The following is a 17,399-nucleotide window of genomic DNA, read 5'->3' as shown; positions in this document are numbered from 1 at the left end:
CTGTATGCTGACACATCTGAGGGGGTCTGACATCAGCTGGGACTCTGTGAAACTGCATGCACGAACCCAGTGGTTCACTCTGGCCAGAAAAGGGCACTTGTTCAGCATTGGATTTGAAAAGTCCAAAATGCACAGCTATAAAATATCAGCAGAAAACCAGATTTTTGTGGTTGGAGATTCTTGGAAAGCAATCTACTGAGAGAGAACTGGAAAGAACAATGTGGGACAAAGATTTTTTCAGTATGTCTTCAATAGGCTCAAAGGCTTAAACAGTTGCTAAACGAGAAGCTTATTCAAAATGCTAAACGAGCCCATAGCAAGTTCCAGTTTTTGAGTACCATTTGTACAATACTGACTGACCTATAGGTCCTGTCCTATTTTTTGTTTCTGGTTGTATTAGGGCCAGCAACCACTCACACACGAGGGGATCTGAGTGCATCTCAGCCACTCTGAACTTCCACTGAGTTTCACTATAGACTTCAATTGGCAGGAATGGGGCAAAGCAGCTCAGTGGCAGGATCACCCACACGCAGCCTGTGAACCCAGACATATGAGAGCCACTCAAGGAAAAGGCCATTAATGGTGAATAACCAACTCATTTCTCCCTCAAGTTGGACAAGGCTGGTTATGGAAGACAGGAAAGAAAGAAGGAGAGGCTGCGTAGCTAGATGGCTGTGTTTTAGTGTCACTTGTTGGACCGAGGCACTTCAAAGCTGTCTGGTTTGGGTGACGTCCAACCTACTCTTTCCTTGCCTTCTCCAATGTGCAGCTTCTTGGTACGGGTACCCTGCATGAATAGAGTCTCATGAAGTACTGCTAAACCTAGGACTTCCCTTTCCCAGATCTCCAGCCACATGAGCAATTTGCTTTTGCTTTAGCCTCTCTGTGGCTACAAAGCACTTAAAGCTCATAACACAAAGGCCACAAATGTCTAGAAGAGATTCTAGACTGATTGTTCTTTCTTTTAGTACCATGAGAGACAGACAATAAATCTAGATAAAATAATGCAGGTCCTCTGTCTATACCCATGCCTCCATTTCTTCATTTTCTGGAGAACTGCTTAGGCTGAGGCCCAAATTTTCCAGGTTTCTTTCTCTCCCTCTTGCATGTGGTTCTTCTCCAGCCAGTGGAATCTCCTCTCGTTCAGGAATCCAACTTGTTATTATTTCTACTCCAGCTTTCTAAAATGGCTTCTCTGACTGTCTTTGATGGCTGTCAGACTCTTTTTCATATTGGTAGGTTGACTCCTGATCAGTTTTGTTATATAAAGATATCTCCCTGGAAACTGATCCACAGACTAGCAGCAAGCTCACCCGTATAATTTTTATGGGCCAACAGTTTTTACGGTAGTATTTTATACAAAATGGGCATCTTTGAGGGAGAAAGGCTAGAGGAAAGAGATGAAAGAGCATGGGAGTAGGGATGGAATAGGGAGTACCTGGTGAGAAGTAATAGGAGAGCAGGAAAAAGAGAAAAAACTAGAGAAAATAAATGCTGCTTTCCACTTACTGCATTGCATTTATTTAGAGTTTATGTTCTTACATTGGTATTTTGGAGGAGAATGGATCTATGTGTTGTGATTAAGAGCACATTGAGCTGAACAATCAGCAGCATCCCTGCTAAGCAGCATCCCGTTGTGAAGGCATAAACATGATGATAATGACGCATTGTACCCTACCACAGCCTGGGGCTCCTTGAGAGCTCCTGGGACCAGGAGAAGCTCTGTGTCAGAGTGCAGGGGGCTACCAGCAGCAGGTTGTGACACATTTATTGCGAGGGAATTGACGTACATTCAATGCGAGTAACTTTTTGTGGCAGAATGGGAATGGTTGTGACTAGCTGGTGAAGCTGTGGATTCAGACCGCGGTCATATGAAAATTGCTTGTGGAAAAGAGGGCAGAGGAGAATCAGAAGAGAGACGGCATTAATCAGTATTTCTGTTTGCACTGAGGGGGATCTCCAGACAGTTAAAAGCTGGAAAGCCTCATCCTCTGCACCGCCTTCTTTGAGGCTGCATATTCCTATTAATTACTATTACTCATGCTAATGAAGAGAACGAAGATATGCTTCCAAGTATGATTAGAAAATCAGTGCTTGGGAGCTAACTCAATGGACCTGCACTGAATTCCCTGACTTCTTAGTAAGAAATTGGATACCTCTTGTCACTTTTTTATGGTGTGCTTCTCAAGAATTTATGGGAGGTAAAATGGAATAAAATATTAACCTCATAGAGAAAAAATGTTAGGGTTAAACAATCATATGAAGATATGTATGAACTGCCTGCTTTTATGAGGAAGCTTATTTCTAGAACGTGTATTTATCTAGAAGTTTTAACGACAATGCCTTTTATTTGCTATATGAATCCTAAATAATATTTACTTGTTCTTCCTCTAAATGCAAGGGAGTAACAGAAAAGCTAGGGAAAATAAACAGGAAACACATGACTTCAGGAAAGGTAGCTGCAACTTATACCATGTTTACTGTTTTCACCATATCCAATTACTACAGCCATTTTCCTTAGCCCTTAAGAGAGGTGCCCATGCTAGGGATTAACTGCTTGCCCAGTGTTTCTTCTGTAGTCAACGTATGCTATCTAGGGATTTCCAAAGAAGAACTGAGAAGCTGGACTAGCTACATTTCTAAACCAATAAAAATAATTCTACACACTGGTTTAGTTTCTAGATTTCTTTTGTGATGTTTTGGATATTAGGTGATAGATTTTGATGTTTTGTCTTTGAAAGTAACTGCAGCAGAAGTCATTGACAGAAAAAAACCTACAATGAAGTTTGCTGTTTTGCACGTAGCAAGCACTCTCAACTTTCTGCCAGGCATGTTTCATGCCTGTAGCTGAATGGTGAGATGGCCTTTCTCAGGCTGGTAGTGCCTGGGACAGTTCTGGCCAGAGAAAGGGAGCAGAGGGAATTCTTACTGATCACATTGTTTGGTCTGGCACCCATGAAGAGAGGACAACATCGGAAATGGTGAGATGTTTTTAATGCTTGACTATGAACCGCAGTTTAGTTGTTGAGATATTTTTGTCACCCTTTTCTCCCTTCTGCTGCTTTTTTCCTGTTAAAGCTCTTAGATCATAGCTCTGAGACACAGACAATCAGTTACGGTATATCTCTACAATGTCTAATACAATGATATTCTGAATATAGCGTAATATTTCATTTACTACAGTATAAATTATACTACTGTAACAAATTTTGTGACTATAAAGAAACATCCATTATTTCTGTGTTATCTCAGCTAAAAGTCTTGTGCTGCATTACACCACATTTCTCATCCCTGTTATTTAAAATAATTTACAGCAAATGTGATGTGAAACTTCAGAGAAATCCCAAGCAATGCATTTTATGTTGTCTGACAGCAAAGAACTGCATTAATTTTAACATCCAAATAACATAATCTGCTCCTAGTGCATATAAAGCTCAAACAAATGCTCCTCTTCATACAATTTAAAAAAAGAAAAAAAAGAAAAAAAAAAAGGTGGCTAGATCTTCTCCATTAACATGAAGGAGGGCCTACTGGTCTCAAAAACTTTGGTTTTAGCACGTCCATACTGACCACTTGCCCTTCCTGTAGAAGCAGTTGAGCTTAGCCTTTGGCAACATGCACAGAGGCAGGCCACCGGTGCCTCAGTACACTGAAACATGGAGATGTTCTCTGCATGGCTTTCAGCATGGACCAGAAGGTATGACCAAGATGATTAGCTCAACAGTCAATGGAAACATTCTCACACCTCAGCAAATGTCCCAGAAAGCTGGACTGCCTTACCTGTCCCTCTACCGGATGTGTTGGCCATGTGTACATTATTTGAAGAATTCAAGCTCACCCTCCACCATTCAGTTATTAAGGGAAATGAGAAAATCTTGTGCGTGGATCATCTTTTTACATTTTTATAGTACTTACAAATACACACGGTGGGGTAATACTGTCAAAACTAGGTATCACCAAAGCAGGAAGAACAAATAACTAGAGCTACAGAAGAGTTAAGATTGCTTGTTCCTGTGCTTCATTGAAGTAGATGAAGTGTGGGTATTTCAAAAAATATGCTCATGTACTTTGATTTTTTCATCCTGCATTCGCTCCTCTGCAATCTGCTTACCATCACAAAAGTCACCAGAAATGTAAAGTGCTGTGATAATGAGAGAACTGTAGGTAACTTCCATTCAGTCCCCTGGGGCATATTTGGAGTTTACTACCCATAGGATATAATGGTTTCTTCATGCAATTGCAGCTGACTCCACATTTCTCCTTCAGTAAATATATGCAACCATTGAAAAATAAAATTCAGGTTTACCTTAAGAGAGTGCTGAGCACATCTCTCTTTGTATGCCTCATGTTTATCCACCTACAGTCTTGCAATCTTGGGAAATCAGAGTATTGGCTTTTCTTACAGTAATCTCACTGTTGGAAGCAACTATCATTTGGCTATTGTAAGTTTTATGTAATTAGTAATTTATGGCCCCTAATTTTCTCAGACACTTTTTGCAGCTGAAGCTGCAAATTACATTATGCCAAATATTAAACCTCTGGAGGAAACGTATGTAGCCTTTCAAAGACCAAAATTACACCTCTTTCAGAGGTTTACTTCCCTAACAAATGTTTATTAAGAAAGATTTCTTTGCGTGTAAAGTGCTGGCATAAATTACAATATAGAAAATTTAATAATTAATGAGATTTTTTTCATTATATACTTTCATCATCATGATATTTTCATCAAATAATGAATGTGTTACTGAAGTAATAGCTTTACTCCTCATACGATACACATCTGAAATTACTTCATGGGGTAAAGTACACATGTAATTCCTTTTAAAAGCTGTGTTACGTGTTCCTTTTTTCAGTTGTTGTTTGGAAGTTGCCCAGGTTACCTCCAGTAACAATCTATGCAAGACACAGAGACATGAAACCCTTTCAGCCATCTCATAACACTAGCATTAAATTATTGTTCCAGTTTTCAAGAGAAAGAGGAATGTGTTTAACATTTCCTTTCATTTTGTTCTGCTTTTAAATATCCCTAACACTGTGCCAGCATTAAAGTCAAAAGTTAACACCATACTAATGGGGTTAATGTGTGGTCAAAGTCTGCATTTTTTTCTGCCAGAAGAGCATTTGACATTATTCTTGTTGAATAAAGACAGTCAGCAACGATATGTTACAAGCTCGCAGCTCTGAAAAGGAAAACCAGGCTGTTTACATGAAACTGGATTGCTGTATTGTTTTGTTCGAAGCTGTGGTTCGAAGGTCATGCTGTGTGAAGAGGTGTGTTTTACTGGTACTTACAAGTGTGATGCTGCTGCTTTGCAGTGCAAGGATTGCTTTTGATGCGCAAGGGCCTCAAGTATATATATAACAGTGTGACTCTTTATTCTCTATGTTGATCCACTGTAGCTCTGTTCCAGCTTCATCCCAGCTGATTTCCATGGTGTGATATTGCCCTCGGCCCGGCAGCAGCGCGGTGATGAATCAGGCATTCTTTTCTCCAGTTTCCAGTGCACAACAGTGAATTTTCTAGGTAGCCTTGTTCAGAGACCTTTTTATTCCCTTACGCTGTGCGACAGATGAGGATGAACAGGAGCCAAAAGGAAAGGTTAAAGCCTCAGCGAGAAGCCATCTGCCCTCTTTTCACCTCCTCATGAAAGTCTCCTGGTAGCGACATTGTGTGCTAGACTTGGCTAGAAAGGGTTAGCTGAGTTTAAGAAGGAAACATTTTGCCATGCACGGTTCCCTGCTAGGAACCCAGTAGAAAAGGGAGTCAAAATTGATGCTATTCCTCTAGTTTGCTTTCTGTCCTGGCTTCTGCCCAGACGGAGACTTGGGAGAGATGAAGGTGCAGCCGTGGCACTGGGAATCAAGAAGATCGATGTCCAAGGCCTCAAGGACATGAGGATGGGGAGCCAGGGTACCCGTGCAGCTCCTAGGAAGTTCTGTGACTCTAGGAAGTCCTAAGGCCAAATGCTTTGATTTTTGTTGCCCTCCAAAGACTGGCAAGTGTCATCTACAGAAATGCTCACTGTTTTCAGCATGTGCTGAGACTCCTTCACAGGTCCTGCAGTCAGACTCTTTCAGGTGCCCATTTTTACGGCAAACATCATTCATAGGGAATATTAGCTGTAGAAGGGGTTTCGAGACGCTAATGTTATGTGTTTCTTAGCACGTCAGCCTCAGTTTGTCCTTAAAGCAAAACTGATTAGCTTCTTAATGAAATCGGACATAAGAGGGCTCCCTCTGTGGAAGGCTTTGCCCTGGGGCCATGGAGCTGGACCGGGAGGCAGCACCAGGGCACCCCGGCGAGGCTGGGGGCCACGGGACCACCGGGGTGGTGTGATGCCCTCCCTCCCTGACCAGCCCCGTCCCGCAGACCCATGCAAGGCAAGACGGGCCGGGCTGGGGACAGTGACCGGGGTCGGCCACAGCCGGGCCATCCCCAGGCACCGTGGGGCCCAGTCCAGCCGGGAAGGCAGCCCCTGGGATGGGATGGGGACAGGGTCAGGACAGCGCCTGGCTCAGTGGGGCCCAGGACCAGGCAAGGACAAGGCTGCAGCACCTGGTCTGCATATCAAAGAAGTTCTCATTACTAAATGAAACAGTATGTTTTGGTTAATCCAGTGGAGAAGGGGTACTTAATTAATCTCTGCTGAGGTCTGCTGGGAAATTCTTCTAAGGTCTGTTAATTCTTACTGAGATCTGATCAGCAGGAAGCAATGTACTGGTTTAACTCTGCCTTCACGACTTGCAGCCGCCCTACGAGAGAGACGGGTAATGGTAAGAAATACCGGATTGCCAGCAGATAAGGTGAGGTATGGATAAAATGTGCTCATGAGCTAGAAGAGAGACTGCTATTCAAGTAGCAGCACAGTACTATGTCTTTGGAGATGTAAATTAAAGTTACAGGTGAGAGCACAAGTAAAAATGAATGGTTTGTTCCACATTATAATTTTTCCAGCAGAAAAGCCAGCTTAACAGGCTCCTGATCTCCCCCTTGTCCCACACCCACTATGTCAACGACCACCACAATTTACCAGCCCCTCAGCCAAGCTGCTGCAACTCTTTGTGGAAACACTCTCTGAATGCAATCGGTGAAATCATCCTTTTTTTTAAAATAAATCAGGGAAAAAAGGAACAATTTCAATTGTAGCCACATATGGTGCACAACTGAGCACTTAAATAACTGTGGCTCAGGGGAAGCAGAAGAGAACAAACAGCTAGAAAATCCTTCCACAAGCCTCAGTCTCGGAGCAATCTAGCACAGAAACACCCAAATGACCACAACTCCCGACAGAAATTCCTCCAGATCATTGTGTCACCATGGGCGCCACAAGCTTTCCATTATAAATCTCAGCGTTGTGTTCTTTTACAATATCGCCGAGCTCCCACCAAGCAGGACCAGAACTGGAGATGCTGGGAGTGCGCCTCTTCTGAAATGACTAATCTAAAAAGAGGCAGGCGTCTTCAAACACAAGGGTGTGAGGGGATGGCAATGAGTTGTTTTAATCCTGTAAAACTGTCCTAGCAACCCTGTATTTGAGGAGAGTTTTAAAATCAAAACTCCCCTGTCTTACACAACTCTGATTCATGTGCCTCTCAGATAGCAGAGGCCAAGGAATTGAGGCATACATGTAGACAGCCATATTAAGGTTACATGGACAACATTAATTCTGGTATTTCCTAGCTTTTGCATGTTTGCCTGAGCAAACATAATCTGCTTTCATGTGGGCTGCTGGAGGGTTTTTTGTAGCTATATCTAAATCACCTAGTCTTTTTTGCCTTTGCATAACTTTACTAGCTATGCCTGCCTGTTATAGAAATGTCTAAACCAAAGTTGTCCATGTAAAGAGAAAACAACTGCATTAACCGAAAGTAAACTTTCTCCGATCACATACAAGGTGATCTACATGTAAGTTATGCACAAGAACTGCAGTTACCAATACAGCTAGTGATAACTGATTACACTGCCAGTTTGGTTTGGTTGCTTTGTTACAGGAGCCAGCCAGGAGCTAAACTAATCCAGCCAACATTGCTTGTACTTTTAATCTAATGCAAAAGATGAATTTCAGACCTTTAAAAGTGAAAGGCTAGCATATATCTATCAGTGATACTACCTAACAGCTCATACTTGGTAACTGGGGAAATAATAGCAGACAATACATTTAATTTCTAAGGCTGAATGATCAAGAACCATTACAGGAATATGGAAGACACGAGTAAAGCAATTAAGATAAGTGGAATGTCTTCATTGCTTGTATCAAACAAGTGAACTATTCATGAAGATGGGCCAAGTTGGCGAACTTGCTCAAAATAAATGACCGATGCAACTTTTCATGTGTGCTTACTGTAACTCATATACTATGTTAGCTGGGTTGGCTAATTGTCAATGTACTGATGCAGCACACACTCCGTTCCTGTTTAAATAAGAATATTGCTTGTTTTGAGTGAAATTAATGATAAACTGACTGTTACAAATGAAAAGTAAATAACTAAATCTTTTTTGTGGAGAAAGCTGAGTTATATGCCCCTGAGTTTGCAAATATGTAAGGAAGAAGTGACTTCTGGTCAGTGGGACTGCTCAAACGTGGGAAGTTACTTATTTGCTTAAGTGTTCACAAGATCAGACCACAACATCCAGAAACTCAGCTGCTACACCCAAACATTCTCCCACAGCACCCAATTCTTAGTCACTGCTCTCCAGGGAGAGCAGACAGCATAAAGCAGAAGTCATTGTGGTCAGTGTATGGCCTATTTAGTACAAGAATTTATCTTACTCATTTTCCATGATTCATATTTCAAGACTGCATTATTAATTTCTGTCAGTCATAGGCACTAGATTTATACTAAATGAAAAGCTGAAGAAAGGCTTGTCACTTGCTCTTAAGTTTAGTGCAAGAACCCCGACCTCACTGATATACAGGGTAACACTTAATTTGGGATCAATAGTATTAAGTTTATCAATGATCAGTTATTTTCAAATGTTACAGATGATTTGGGGTAGCTCCATCATAGAGACTCCTTCAGGCAGTCTGATATTCAAAAAGTGGGTCCTCTGCCCTTCTGAACAGCCAGTGCCTCCCTGAGACCTCTCAGGAGGGTCTCCTGAGACCCCACCACCACTTTGGAACATCTTTGCCAGTCATTTTAGTTATCCTGCAAAGGACCTGCTTATCCTACTGCTGTTTGCTACTGCCCCATGGAGCCTGCAGTGCTGTAGTACTTTCAGAAGGGTGTAAAGAATTATATTATTAGCTGTCATAATGTTTATTTAACCAGTAGTTAACCTACTGGTTGTGGACATTCTTAAGACCAATATTCACTCAATTCATGGGCCTGAAAGAGAAGTAAAAGGTAGCTCTGAAAAGCCTGTGTATCCACTCCCAGCAGATGACTTCAGAGAGAGCCGTCTTTCTGCCTGCTCATCATCATCCAGAGGACCTTCCTGAACCCCCGGGCTCCCAGGAAGAACCGGGGGGAGAAGCAGTTCCTGCAGCTTACAGGAGCCACTGCCTTTGCAGACAGTGATGAGATTACTTCATTAAACTATGCAAAATTTACACTAAAAACCACACCAGGAGAGCTGTGAAAATAATGCAGTAACATTTTTTAAATACCTTAGTCAATTCATTCAAAAAATACAGATTGGCAGGCGGAGGGGAAGTAGTTTAATAATTTTAATGGCCAACACTTAAGAAAAGATTAAAGGTCTAATACATTAAAAGGGAAACTCTGCTGATGGTAATCAGTTTTGCTGCTTTTATGCATCATTTTGTTCCGTGTTTGTGTATGAAATGAGGGGGGTGGGGGTGGGGGGAATTTGAAGATTTAGGGAGATTACTGCTTTCATGAGAGTGTTTTATTGCACTTCGGCAATTCTGGATTTAACCAGAAAATCCAATTGTGGAAAAAGGATGAAACAATCTGTTTTTCCTCTAATCAATCACAAGGTTGTAGGACACATTAAAATAAATTTGCGACTGCCATTCTTCTTCCTTCCCACTGCTGTCATAGCAAATGATGATCCAAAAGCTGATAGACACTTCACGTATCAGCTCTGATGCCTGCTGCCCTCCTCCTTTTACAAATTCTTATGATTACAAACAACTAACTTCAGAGCTGTTATAAAAGCATGGAGAAAAGCCTTATCGTAGATGAAGTGTTTTAATAGGTGCTAACCCTAAAATATTGGCAAAATTACAATAAGTCACATGAAATAGTATGAAAAGAATAGAGGAATGAATACTTTACTGCAAAGCATTCGTCCTAGCTTTTGCCTACAGTTGCCTGTTATTCCTAAGCTACTTGTTACTTCAGGTGTAGCAACTAGCAACCAAAATCCAAAGCAATGTTTTCAAATCAATACAGATTGCAGAATCATTCCCTGCAGTTGCAACAAATAGTAGTCACTTAAGCCACCATACTCTGGTGCAAAGTCTCAAATCCAAGGTAAGAAGAATTTTACACCTCTAAATGTTCAAATTCAGAATATCAGAAATGTGCATCACATGTAGACTACTGGCAGACTGCTTGTGGCACCCAAGCAAGCTTGTCTCTCTGAGTGCCATGTAAATATACACCAATGCTGGGATACAACACACCTTATCTTCTGAAAGGTAAGCATCTAGCTTATAAGCATCTAAGCTATAAGGGAGTGTTACCAGCACTATGTCCAATGAGATGTGTCATTGCTGAGGGAACCTTCCTTTCTGTTAAGCCCATGTGTAGAATAGACGGGTGATTTTTAGACACCTAAACTTAGATTAATTCCATCCAACACGGACTTTTAGGAGAAGCAGTTATTTAGCTGCTACTGCACCAGTGATCCAAGATGAGACCTTTGTAAATACGGAAGATTATAGACTCTCACTTTTATTGGATTGAGGCAATTAGCACCATTTTTGGGCTGTAATTTACCTTATTTTCCTAATTTCTACAAATGGATCCCCTCTGCCCATCACAGGCAGATCCCTGAACCCATTCACAGGAGCAAAGAAAGGTCCTCCCACACATAATTTTTGCTGAGAACTGTTCCCTGCTTCTCCCAAAGCTTGTGGCCTTGAACTCATTGCAGCATCAGAGCCCAAACACAGCATCTGCATCTGGGCTGGACAGCTGTGACATGAATGAAACAAAATCGCTTGGAGGGTTCTCGTAATAAAGAAACCCAGCTAAGCACATAAACAGAACCCATAGTCAAAGGCTTCATCCTATGGCCTTTTATTGTGCATGAAATCATAGGGATTTGTGAGGGCTAGCATCTATGCTTGTCAGCATTGATATTAGATTATATTGAGTAGATTTTTTTTTGCTAATGTTGTCCGGCTAACAATTAACTGGGAGCAGTGGTGAATAAAGTGAAACCATTAATAGATACAGAAAGAAAGTGCTGTGTTAAGTTCTGTGTGGTATTTGTTTTGTGCCATATTTTCTATAGCTGTTTCTCATTTCTCTTTAGTGTCTTTCATGAGCACAATGTTAAAAGTGGTGAACAAAGGTTAAATATTAGGATGTAACACTGCCATTGCTTACAGCAGTTGAAAAAAATCTTTGCTTTCCGCATGGAAATCAAGAGCTGAAGTATAAGTTAAGTAAAACACTACAGCTTATCACTCCTCAAAACAAAAGCAGCAATGGTCAGGAAGATTTTGCTGAGTAACATTTTAGCGAAAAAGAAGAAGAGAAACTGAAACAGAAGCAGCAGCAAATACAGAGACAGCTTAAAGAAGCACTAGGAACATGCTCTATGGCCTTGAGAAAAGTCTTCAGAGAGATTTCTGGGCTGAGAGCTAAGCAGGAGAGGGCTGAGAGCATAAAGACATGTCACTTGTTTGAATCCTCCAGCGTGTGAATGTATGGCTATGGTGCATTCTTTGTGTAAAAGACACAAACAATAAATTATCAACAAAGATAATGACTCTGCTGACCATTTCTAGTTCTAATTGAATAAAGTCACATCCTTGAAAATTAACTAAACTTTCAGACAAAAGGGGTAACAGCATACTGTTGCCATCTAATAAATAAGGCTTTATATGGGACAAAATTCTTCTGCTTTTCATTCGCTACAATCTTATGCTTGTTTGTATCCTGCATAAAAACGATAAAGATACCCCAAGTTTTGATCATACGGATATATATGGTGAATATATGTTACTTCTAAAGTGCTGACCACATAAATATTTATCATACGTATTTTTCAGTGCAAGAACTGCATTTAACTTCATCAATTCAATTTCATTTAAAAAAGACTAAGCCAGCATATTGAACTGATTTCTGGCACAACGATAAGGTTTTTTTTCTTTACTGTCATTTTAATTCATTATATTACTGTGCTATTTTTAAAAGGTCCCATTTATATTGTACATTGCAGTTCCATAGATTAACAGTTGGAAACTAAAGATTAATTTACAGGAAATGCAAGGAAAGTATCAAAGCGTAGTGACAGGAGTTATCTTAAGGGTTATATCATAAAATATACCACAAGATCTTTACCGTGGCATATTCTATGCAGTTTAGAGCTTAAGCTTTTAAAAACAGGGGCTAACTATTCTTGATGTTGCTGTGAAATAACGTAAGTATACCCTGTCGTATGCTAAATTGTATCTTCATTCTATTTTAACAAATATCTAGCATAGTAAATTATGCTTACAATTTAGAAGGGGGAAATGAATTGTTATATAATACCAATAATAAAGCTCAGAGTAGAACATTACAATATTTCAGTTACTTTACAAAAGTGAACCCAGTGCAGGTGAACAGCAGCTGAAATTTATCACCACCTGATGGCTGTTCAATGGACCATGTGAGGGGAATTAACTTGTCTGTCCAGTTTGGAGCTGAAAACTCTCCATATTACAGAAACTGCCACCAAAGCTGGCACCTTCATTGGCAGAGGCCAAGGGTTAGGTGGGTGTTGGAGAAACAAGTATTGCTGTGTTTTCAACTGCTGACAGACTAAGTGCAGGACCTCATTCGTCAGAGATGATAGCAAAACCATTTAGAAGTTTTTAAAAAGCCCAGGGAAAAAAACTATATCTTGTACTAGATGGTTACAGCCTTTGCACAAAATTGCCCAATTCTTGCTTACCTGCAGTCATGGGACTGGGCACTGAAAAAATCTTTCTCTAAAAGAACTGTATTCACACAAGTAGCAGTTACGGTCTTGGGGCAGAAATTAATGGGCGAGGTTCTCTGGCCTGTGTGATACAAGAGGTCAGACAAAATTATCATGATGGTCCCTCTGGCCTTTTAAATCTATGAATCTGTGATCAGTAAATGGGAATCAAATTGTTTGCAAAATCAGGCAAGTCTCTTTTCATTTGGTTTACATAGTGGCATGTGCATTTGACATTTTACGCTGTAAAATATACAGAGGTTAATAAGATATCCTGCACCTGTGTGGCCATTATCCATTCCCACAGAAAGCTTTTTGCATCGCAGGCTGGATCACATAAGCCATTTTAGATACCCTCCCACTGTCAGTATGGCATACAGCACTTTATCACTTGAATAATGCAAGTGCTAGAGAAAGCAACATGGATCCATCAGTGCTCTGTGGATTCTAGGCTTGCACTTGAGGAGTACAGGAGTAAAGGCAAGGTTATTCAGCTCTCACATAGCATTCATTCTGATGTAAGCACGATCAGGCTCTTTGCATCACCAAAATAAGTAATAAGCAATTTCCTCACCGGGACTATACATGCATACAGAACTAGCCATTTTCCAACCATCCTCAACAAGGCTCTGTTAAGTTTTCCAGTCCTCCTGACTGCTCTGCTGGTCACAATGGAGTGGCATTGAAAAGTAACTGACAGATTTAATTTGGGGAGGCTAGATTTTCTTTTACTAAGGCTTTAATTTTTTCAAAAGAGAAAATTCCATAAAAAAAGCCATAATACTGTCAATTGGATAGAAGATAGCACTGCAAACACAAAGTGATAGAGACTGGCTATCCAAGTGAGGCATACAATTAGTTCTGAATACCTTTCTTTCAAAATTATACTGATAATTGGCAATCTTATTCATTTGAGTTTGTGTTTGGCTAAATGACAGAGATTTCTATTAACTGATGCAGTTTTTTTAAAAAAGTTCATTTGCAAATAGCAGGATTTACTATTTGTGAAATGCCTGTTTTCTTTCTATTAAAAAAAGAAAATTATTCAAGCAGATCTAAAGGCATGATTCCCATTCCCAGCACATGGCATTATCACCAAATTCAGGATTGTGGAATAGGTTTAGGAGTCACTACACGAGCTATATGACAGCAATACCTCCTTGTACTTTCTTAACCACCTTCTTTTCTCATAGTGCCTGCTCATTTCTGCCTTGTGCCATGGTGTTCTGCCTCCTCCCTGTGTGTTAGCACCACCGTGCATGGGGCCATGTTGTGAAGCACCCCAGAGAACTGATAGGGCTTAATCCACCCCCTTCAAAACAAAGAAAACAACCCAAACCCTACCAAAAAACGAAGAGTTCTTTTCAAAATTCATTTTCCAGGATCTGGTTGCTGGCAGGGCAATGGACAGAGCAGTCCGGCACAGCAGAGCAAGGCTCTGCGTGGGGCAGGAATCCTGTGATCTGCTCTGAGCATCACCTCCTCCTGGAAAAGAGGGTGGCTGGGCCCTTTAGGCTTAGTGAGCAACATCTGCAAGGAGATAATTTCAGCCTCTCTAGTTTTGCATGCCAGGTATTCACCCTTCTCCACACCTCAGTAACTGTGTCATTTTCCATTCACCCTAGCTATCCTGTGACAGTTTGCCACAAATAGATTCAGAAATTGACTGTCAAGTTATTCTTTGTAACATACTTTATTGCCATACATGAAAACTGCATTGACTTTCCTCCGAAACAGGAGGAAAGATCTGCACTGTGCACTTGATGCTACCTGCAGTGAAGTAGAGAATAAAACCCTCAGTACAGGGAAGAACTGCCTATTATCTCTCCACGCTCAGCTCAACGTCTTGTGCTAGTCTTGAAGGGAACAGGATAATGGAAAGTTTTGGTCTCAGTAAGATAACATCTCTGAGGAACACTTCTTGGTGTCAGAAGCTTGGCTTCTTTTTCCCCTCTTAGAACGCATTGCCACATAATAACGTATGCCAGGTACTTTCTGGGGCGGTGTGGGGGGGAGTTTTAAAGCCTATTTTAATCCTTCCCCTCGTTGACACCTCATTGTTTTAGACTTGTAACGATAAATGTGATAATGACTAATGACATCTATTCACGGAACGTGTGAAAGCAGGTCTGAAATGTCAGGATTTGGCGTGAGGAAAATGTGTCTCCAGCAAGGTCAGCTGCATTGACTTTCTTTAACCCATCCCTCATTAAAACACAGGCTGAATTTCTCATAAGTCTGGTCAGAGTACGTTCTCCGTCTCTCTGTCTCGGTCCCCCTGCGCCCGCAGTTTTGTAGATGGTGCTCAAAGGCCAAATTATGGGAATTTTCAAACTCATTGTTCCCCATTAAAATGCTAATTCTGCCTGTGATTCCTATTGTTTAATCCCTTGAGTGCTTTAGGACATGCAAGACAGAGTATACATTCTCTGCGAGTGCTCACCCTGCGTGTTTCTCGGGCCCAGGGCCCATTGTCAACAGCGGGACAGGACAAATGGTGCGGCTTGGCAAGCGGACAAGATGCTTTAGCGAGGTGCAGCAAACAAGCTGTATGCAGTTGTTACACCGGTCGTGCTTCTGATGTTACATGTGACGCACCTTTTCTATTCTCTTCCACATAGACTTTTATAATGCCCTCATCACCGGCGTGTCTGAGTGCTTTCTAACAGTCATTAACCAAAACAGCTAACATCTGTCACTTCTTTCTCCTTTCATCCTGCCCCCAGGGAGAGGAGCCTGTGTAGAGAAAAACCTTTGGTAGAGAGATTTTTTAATGAGAGCAGGATAGGGAAGGAGGATTGCTTTTAAAGTGTTTATTAGTGTACATGCTGTTGTAAATTTATATGGGGTGGGGACAGGGAATGGCCAAAGAAATGCACTTGGAGCAGAAGGTGATGAAGGGCTATGATGGCTCACAGACTCCGGGGAATTTCACTTGACCGGGTTGGTGTGCTTTTCTGGAAAGCTTTGCTCTGATCACCATTGTGCCAGAGACTTGAAGGTGCCAACCACAGTCCTGGTATATTGGATTATTGTTTACATATCATAAGCAAAGGCCTGGGATGGCTATCAAGGAGAAAGACCAAGTTTTTGAATTTGACACCCAAAATTCTACCAGAGGTCAACACTGACAGCACCAAGCTGACCCACTGTGGGTAACTACTGTTAGATGACATAATTGTGCTTTGCCATTGGTTTTGGTTTAACTTTTATAGACTTTAAGACAGGTGAGACTAGACACTGACCTTTGCTTCCAAAGGAAAATGAAAATTTGAAACTTTCACCTAGAAACTGGGACCTTTCCACTTACCATAATCAGGAAAGAACTTCATTTGCCACCTATGCGTGTGTCTGGCAGAAAGAAAGATGCCTTCATTGCAAGAAGTAAGAGGAAAGGAGTCACAGATGAATTAAAATCTTCACGACCGAACTGCTTTCTGCAGGAATGTGTATTCTCATTTTCATTCTGATACCTATCACTGTAGAAGACATCTTTGTTCTACTTTGTAATATTTTGCCAAAATAGGACTAGTGTTGTTTACAACCATGATGATCTAGGATACAAGTGAAGATAATACAGTCAGCTAATATACTGGGAAAAACATTACACTTTTGGATTTGTCATTAAGGGATGCCAAGTCCAAAAGCATCTCCATTTTATCCAACTTTATCAGTTTGTCTAAGAAACTATGTACTTCCTTCCAAAATACTGCCACTAAGCTCTACTTACATTTTTTTGTGACTATGTCTAGTTTTTGAGGTTCCTGTTAAGTCACAGATGGCTCTTCCTGTTTCTCTGACTTCAGTCATTCCTTTCTACTTGCTGAACCATTTGGTTTCTATGCCATAATAAAATTATCATCCATACCTGGCAGACATTGCCTGAAAAGACTCTGCAATGCTGAGTATATGCTATGTAGCTAGTTTTAAAGTGCATTTTGACAATACTGAATGGCTTGTTAAGTCGTGATAGCCTGCTTTATATTAATTCATTCTGATTATTGCTGCCTTCATTTTACGCTCAGGAGCTTCGGCTATTTCCACCAGTAGTCCAGCTAAAATTACCACCAGAATTTTTTTGGTTGTGGCTTTTTTTTCCAGAACTTTTCATCACAGATTGAATAGACATTACCTATAGTTACCATGGCAGGGTATGTAGCATGAAAGCTAGATGAAGGGCACTAGGTAAAGAATTATTAATTAATCTTTGCCTTGAGTCACGTAGCGAGAATTGATTCAGCCATACCCCTGCAGTATGCCTGTATTAGCAGTACACCATGGTGCTTTCTCT

This window comes from Gavia stellata, chromosome 1 (genome assembly GCF_030936135.1).
Source record: "Gavia stellata isolate bGavSte3 chromosome 1, bGavSte3.hap2, whole genome shotgun sequence".
NCBI classification, from domain to species: domain Eukaryota; kingdom Metazoa; phylum Chordata; class Aves; order Gaviiformes; family Gaviidae; genus Gavia; species Gavia stellata.
This window is presented reverse-complemented; position numbering follows the sequence as displayed.